The sequence below is a fragment of the Lactuca virosa genome, chromosome 9 (assembly GCF_052849685.1).
Source record: "Lactuca virosa cultivar CGN04683 chromosome 9, Lactuca_virosa_CGN04683_v6, whole genome shotgun sequence".
Taxonomy (NCBI): domain Eukaryota; kingdom Viridiplantae; phylum Streptophyta; class Magnoliopsida; order Asterales; family Asteraceae; genus Lactuca; species Lactuca virosa.
In genome coordinates this window covers 165,972,799-165,980,815 of record NC_136434.1, presented here as the reverse complement: position 1 = coordinate 165,980,815, position 8,017 = coordinate 165,972,799, and the positions used below count along the sequence as shown (strand labels likewise).

At 37.8% G+C, this 8,017-nt stretch overlaps 1 non-coding gene across 1 annotated transcript; it reads left to right on the top strand.

The window, feature by feature from the left end:
* Window positions 1–386: 386 nt before the first annotated feature.
* Window positions 387–493, top strand: LOC145141752 (small nucleolar RNA R71). Its single transcript, XR_013722947.1, has one exon. It is a non-coding gene; the product is annotated as a small nucleolar RNA R71 (small nucleolar RNA).
* The last annotated feature ends 7,524 nt before the right edge of the window (window positions 494–8,017 follow it).

The following is an 8,017-nucleotide window of genomic DNA, read 5'->3' as shown; positions in this document are numbered from 1 at the left end:
CAAACCTATCACCGCTTGAATAGCATACTTGCGCCTTTTTATTTCCATTCTCGTCCAAGTCGCAATCTCTCGTAAGGTGAGGTCCATTGCAATTTTCACAACCCACCCGAATAGCATGGATTGTTTGATCCATTTTATCCATTCTTCTATCCATGCTTTTCAACATCGCCATCATTTCCGCCATGTCTTCAGAAGCATAATTCACATCTCCCCTAATTGGATTATTCCTAGGATTATGATATTCTCTAGAGTGCTTAGAGAATTCTTCAATCAATTGTTTAATCACCGGGGGTGCCTTCTTTGTGAGCGGGCCTTGCGAGTCAAGTAGTTGCCTTGTCGTCATATTGACTCCATCATAGAAAATGGAGACTTCTTATTGACTATTTAAGTCGTGATGTGGGTAATTCCTCAATAATCCTTTGTACCTCTCCCACGCCTCATAAAGTGATTCGCCCGCTTGTTGCTCGAAATTGGCTATGGCCTTTTTCAACTTGGATATTTTTGATGGTGAGCAAAATTGGTCAATGAACTCTTCTTTCATCTTGGCCCAAGTCGTGATGGATCCGGGAGGTAGTGATTTTAGCCAATCCTTTGCAGTGCCTTTAAATGTGATTGGTAACATGCGTAGCAAAACGGTATCGCGGGCCACATTTGGAAAGTTGAAATAGTCGGCTATGTCGCTGACCTCTTCTAAGTGCTTGTATGCGTCTTCGTGATCTTTTCCATAAAATGGAATCTCCTTGAGTTGGGCAAGTATATGGCCCTTGAGTTCGAAATTGGTGTTTGCGGGAATCGCGGGTTGCACGAGTCCCGGGCCGGTGTCTTCATGCATCTTCTTCTTCCATTCCCCCATGGGGACTTCATCGATGTTAGCCATGGGAATAGCTAATTCGTCGTCGGAATCGGAATCGTGCCCGAATGTTGGGTCTTCTTCTCCTTCGGTTTCGTACTCGGTGTCCTCTTTGATTGGGTCTTCGCTTGCTAAAGAGGCGCTGGATTCTCCGACTTTCTTGCCCTTTTTCTTGTTGAAAACGGATTTAAGATTCCTTAGTGGTGAGTTCTTCGGTTTTTCGGGATCTCCAATTGTTATGCCCTTGTTTCTTCTAAGTGTTGCTTCCGGATAGTCAAAAGGTGGGATCAGTGGTGTGCCTCCTCCCCTGGTCATAAACGTTCTGCAAACAAAAAGAAAGACACGCGTAAAAAGAACAAAAGAAAATTAAAAACGAAAATTTTATGTTCAGCGATGGACTCGTCGAGTCTGTTCGAAGGGACTGGGCGAGTCGAGTGCAAAAAAAAACAGCAAAAATTTTTAAACAAAATTTCCTAGAAACTACTCCTACAATTCAATCCTAATGCTAAATCTAATAAAAACAGTAACTTTGTGCAAGAAAAATCTCACACAAAGGATCGATAACAATAGTAATCGATTCAAAGTTGGAACCGTTCCCCGGCAACGGCGCCAAAAACTTGATGTGTGTAAAACGAACTAGTTTTAATCCTACTTATAAATTTTAAATTAATCACACAAAAGGCAGTGGACCTGTCTATTGGTGGTATAGTTCTAGTAAGCAGGGTATCGAACTCAGGGAACGGCAATTTAAACTAATTACTAAAATTATCTAATAATAACTAACAAATAATAAAAGAGAGGGTTTTCTCTAGTTTTACAAGACTAGAAACTTACTAACTAATACTTAAACTAATTAACTAAAAACTAGATAAGCAAAGATTCGACTAAATTCAAATATGAAGGAGACTTCTGTTTAGGTTCAACTCAATTGATCCTATGGTTGATTTTATGGTAATAGTGCAATGGATTAATTCTTCTATTGGCTACCGATTCAGGTGATTAGGTTCACATTCGCTACAATAATCCTTAGAAAACAAACTAACTCAAACAGTGGCCAGTTGTCTAAATTAATTTAATTCCCTAGGTTATTTATTCGGGTTAATTAAGACTTGTAATGGTTAACTAAATTGGCCCTTTAGTTAACCTCTTGTTGATGGTTCATCACACAAGCTCACACGTAAATTTACCTATTTTCTTATTAATTCTAGTTTCACATTCGCTAATCCTAGTCATATAATAAAGTGTTCACATAAATTATACGAGGTAAACAATTAAGAGATGTTCATGCAACTTAATTATATTCCTATTAACAGAAAAATAGTTATCCTTCACACATAAGGTTCTTTAACAAGCTTAAATTAACAAAATCACAAATATTAAACTAATCCTACCATAAATCAAACCATAGTCTCAATATTGTCTCCCCAAACAGAAGTTAAAAGGTTTTAGCTCATGATTGAGGCAATTGAAAGCATAAAAATGAAATCTATATGTCTATTCATGATGAAAAACGATAGATTGAATTAAGAATAATGAAAATTGCCTCTAATCTCCTTCGGAATCAGATTTAGGGTTGGATCTTCGTTCTCTAGGTCTTCTCTGACTTTAATTCGCAGCTTTTTTTCCCCAAGGGTTCTCTCTCTCCCTTTTGTATCGATCTGAAAAGTCGTATTTATAAATTCGACCCGACTCGCCGAGTCCATGACCGACTCGTCGAGTCCATCACTTAATCCCCGTGTACGGCAAGTTAAGGAATCCTCAGCTTCGCGAATCTTCGTAGCGACTCGTCGAGTCGATGTCAGACTCGCCGAGTTCCTTCTATTTTTTGGTCTTTTCTTCTTTTGATCATTCCAAAACTTCCTGATGGTTACTCTTGCTTCTTTTTGCTTCCGAGCATTCCTTTTTTACTGAAAACATAATTCAAACACTTTTAAGTATCTTTTGTCCATAATATGCAAATAAATAGCTAATAAATGATAAATATCAATATTAAATAAAGGGCTAAATATGCACATATCAATTAGATAAGGATCCTTAATATGACACCCAAATGAAATATTAAGGCTAGGACCCAACACAACATTCTACAATTCGGAAGAGGGATGTCGTAATCCAATTGTAAAATATTTGAAGGTAGGTAAATGACGATTTACCAATTTCCACCATGAAAAAATGAAAATGAAGATTAGGCTTTAAATGAATTGAAATTCCTAGATTCTTTGAGATTCATTGAATCTTTTCAATGGGATGTTTAAATCTCGATTATGCCCTTCAATTTTGTGACTGGGATACCGAGGATCACAAACAAGGTGTGAATAACCATGCAAATGTGCTTGGTACTCTTAATGTTACATATCACTTGATCAATGTGTCGGTAAACCACACACGCTCCATTGATCCATGATTAACATCAAGCTACCCTTTTCCACCCTTGCTAGTTCCAAATCAGTGTCACGTTTAACCACAAACGCTCCACTAACGACTCAACAAGGTGCAAAGTGCAATTTCCATGGACTAGCACCATTTTCACATTTTTCCTAAAGTAACTAAGATTGGGAATTTATAAAAGTTTAGTTACTTTATAATATCATTATACTTATTAATGAGGATTAATGTCCTATCCTACCCATTCGGCTAACGACCCTCCACTAGTCAAGAGTGCGGTGGGTAAGAGTGGATACCCAATGGCGGTCATATTATAGGCCGCTTCCTTAAACACCCCTTATAGACTAGCTTCGTGAATGAGACCTAGTAACGGTAAGACTGACTTGTCTTATATCTATATATATATATATATATATATATATATATATATATATATATATATATATATATATATATATATATATATATATATATATATATATACGTATTAAACTTTAATATTATAATAGTATAGGGTTGGATTTTAAACTTTTAAAATTCTTGGGTTTGGAATTAAAGTTTCATAAATGAGACTTTTCAAATTTCAAAACTTGAGGGAAAGTTTTGAAACTCTTCAAAACCTCTTGATTTTTAGGATTTAAGTTACATAAATGAGACTTTCCAAGTTCCATAACTTGAGGACAAGGTATGAAACTCTTCAAGACCTTTGGAATTCTATAACTTAAAAAGTTAATGTTTAATGAATGAAACTTTTCATATTCTATAACTTGAGGACAAGTTATGAAACTCTTCAAGAAACATTTAGATCAAATTTAACTAATACAATTATCATATAATTTATCATTTACCAATTTGACCTAATACTAGTCATATAGCAAGATAATTTCAAATTCTACAAATAATTAGTTTTTCACAAAATCAAGTAATTATCTTAAAATTTGACAATCATCATGTTATTGGATGGGGATAATCATTACCATATGAAGGGTCCAGTAAATGGTTTGGTCTAGGCTTTCATTGTATTTTGTTCGGCATGAGTCTGTAATATTGTTTATGAGCTGTATATGTGTTTACGACCGTAAACTGTGTTTACGGCCGTAAACACGTTTACGACCGTAAACCCTGTTTACGGTCGTAAACCCTGTTTACGGTCCTGTCTAGTATAAATAGTGGAGGTATTGGTCATTGTGTGGTTGTTGATGCCATTGCATTTACAGAGTGTTCCATCGAGTTGTACCTGACGTTTTTCTGAATATAAACGTGTGCAAGCTCGATTTCTTTTCATCTTATTCTTCTTTTTGTGATTGTTTGTTGCTTGATCATTGGTAAATATCCTTTCCAGGACCTTACAATTGGTATCAGAGCAAAAACCGGTGTCAAAGCTTCATTCAATCGATTTTTGGGCTGTTTAAACTGATATTCTTGTTGTTCGAGCCTGGTTTTAGTGTTTTAGTGGTTAAAGGAACTGAATCAACTGCAAAAACGTGTTTCTGAAGGCTTTCTGGGAGTTTACTGTCAACCGTAAACTGTGAATCTTCATAAACCATAAATGCATAAACCGTAATCGCTTAAACCGTAAACACCTCAACCGTAAACCTAGTTTACGGTCGTAAACTGCTCAACCATAAACCAAGTTTACGGTCGTAAACCTTCAACCGTAAACTTAGTTTACGGTCGTAATCATCATCAACCGTAAACTCCTTTGTGACTTTAATTTGCTTCAATTTCAAATGGAATCTCAAAGTCAAAATCATTTTCACGAACTTGATATTGTCATGGGCACTACTACGCGCATTCCAAGATTGATGTCTGCAGATGGCTTCCCTGAGTGGAAGTATAGAATTGAAAAATACATCAAAATGAAGGACTTTAAAATCTGGAGAAGCATACTTAGAGGACCTGTCAGAATCATTGTTACAGTTGGAGGAAAGGTGATTGACAAGGCTGTTGAAAACCATACAGATGAGGAGTTTGAAAAAGTGGAAGAACAGGAAAGGGCTTTAGCCACTCTAACCATGGCATTATCTCCTGATATTGCTCAAGGTTTCCGAGAGTACACATCAGCTAAAGATTTGTGGGAAGCCCTAATTGAGGTATATGAGGGCAATGAAGATATGAAGGAGAGTCGCCAGGACATGTTGAGACAAAAGTTCAACATGTTCAACTACATTCCCGGAGAGACTCTTGAGGCTCAGCTGCAGCGGTTCACAACTCTCACCACTGACATGAATATATATGGGATTTTCTTGACCAAGTCAGAGATTAACAAGAAGCTTCTAAATGCTCTTCCTAGATCATGGGATATGAATGTTGCTGTGATTAAGAAGACCAAGGATCTAAACCGCCTTACTCTTGCTGAAATCATGGCAATCATCAAAGCTTGTGATATTGATGACAAGCAGAGAGAAATCAACCATGTGAACTCGTACTCTACTGCGAATCTTGGAATCTCATCCAACAATGCTCTCTCATCAATCATGACTTCCTCAGGCCAAGTGTTTGCTGCTCAACAACCTCAGATTCAAACACTTGCTGCTGCATCATCCATTCCACAAAGTCAACCATTTGTCACTCCACAAGCTGTTCCCCATCCAAATGTACCAGTTGTAGCCTCCTCCTCAAACACAAAGCACACTGATGAAAATCTAGCTCTAGCCACTGGGCTTGTTAACTGCTATAATGCTTTTGTGGCTAGAGAGCTTCCACCTCAGCTGTCATTTGCTGACCTGGATCAGATTCATCCAGAAGACGTGGAGGAGATGGATATCACATGGCAGATTGCTATGGCTGTCTTTAGGGCCAAGCAGTTTGCTAAGAAGACAGGGAAGAGCAACTGGGGCATGAATGCTAACAAGAAGGTGGGATTCAACAAAGGCATGCTGCGTTGTTTCAACTGCCACGAGCCGGGTCATTTTGCTCGTGAGTGTCCAAAGCCTGATTGTAGGACGAAAAACAACAGGACGATGGTTGCAGTGGGAAACAACCGTGCAGGTGCTGCGGCCAATGGTGAAACTGCTATGGTCGCTCAGTCTTTTGACTGGGAGGACCAGATTCAGGCTTTGAATATGTCAGGGCTAGAAAATGCTCACCAATGGTGAAACTGCTATGGTCGCTCAGTCTTTTGAAGAATGATGCAGCTGATCCCGAAGCAGAGATGATGGAGCTGCAGCTTGCTCTAATGGTGTCTACTTCTTCCGAGCCCAAGAAAAGCGAGGTAAATCTACCGTCTTGTTCTCATGCATGTAATGAATATGTTAAACTTCTTCATGATGAAATTCAGTTATTACGTAGAGAAGTAGAGGACCTTAGATTTGAGGGCTAACAACTTAGGAAAGGACAAAAGCCCCTTAAGGCCCATTTATAAACTAAAATAAAAGATTTTAGAAGAGTTCAGGCAGAATACAGTGAGAAATGTGAACTGTATGATTATGTTAAAAGACAAAATGATGAGTTAATTACCGAGCTTGATACATTGAAAAGACAATTTGAAACTGCAAATTTTGATTCTAGAAAATTTGATGGATCAAGCGAGGTAGTTGCCAACATGATTGATCACTGCATGCAGTTCAAACGAAACCAACAAAAGGGCTTAGGATATGATAGTGTACCTCCTCCTCATAATCAATCATACATATCTGTATCAACCCCTATCCAAAGATGAGATTGCCAATGAATCATTCATGGTTTATGGCAAGCCATTTGGTTTCGTTTCAGGAGGATTTATAAATGTTGAAAGTACTGACGCTTCTACTTCCTCTACAGATCAACCCTTAGATCAGGCGAAGCATGGAGTTGGAGTTTCTGTTTCTGTTTCTGTTTCTGTTCCTAATTCTGATATTTCTGTTTCTGTTTGTGATTCTGATGTTAAGACTGATAATGTTTTGTGTGATGTTTCTACTTCTGCTACTGTTGAATTTAATTTCTTTGATATGTTTGATGAACTGTTTGGTAATTGTGATGCTTGTGATTCTCATGAAAAACCATCAATTCCACAAGTCACATCATCTGAGACACCCTCACTTATCTCACAATCTATTTCTCATGCATGTTCTTCTGAGAAGAGTAAGAGTGTCTGTCAAGAAAATAAATCTAAGAAATGTAGTACAAGTTCAAATAATAAACAGATTTGTTTTAATTGTGGCGTTGGTGGTCATATAGCTAGGAATTGTCAAAATAGGATCTTTGTGAACTATATGTCACCAAGAGGGGAGAATGAATCCCGAGGAAGGTCTTTAATTAGAAAATCCTCAAGAACTCGTTCTCGAAATGATGATTGGAAAGATGATCGAAGCAGAAAAAGGGCTATTTTTCAAAAGAATAAAAAGGTTTTAAATAACAAATCTCCAAATAGTTTGCCAAAACCGAACAAGGCTCCGCCAAGATCGGTTTTGTCAAAAAGCAATTCTGGGTCTTCAACCACTTCTGGTAGAACATCCAGAGGCTCAGTGCAAACTAATAAGAAACCTATTTCAAAACCACCTGAGAATGTTATAAAACCTAATTATCATTGGATGCCCAAATCAATTTCCAATCCATCATCATCATCCTCTGAAGTGATTAGAAATGAGGATTCAAAATTGAAAACTTTAAAAGATAAAGCAGAGAAAGCGAAAAGGAAACCCAGGACAGTGCTGACCTGGGTTCCCAAATCTAAATAATCCCGCTCATTTTGCAGGGACAGTTGCGGAGGAATGTCGTTCGTCCTTGGTACGTCGACAACGGCTGCTCCCGGCATATGACAGGAGACATCTCCCAATTGAGCGACATTTAATCTTTTAATGG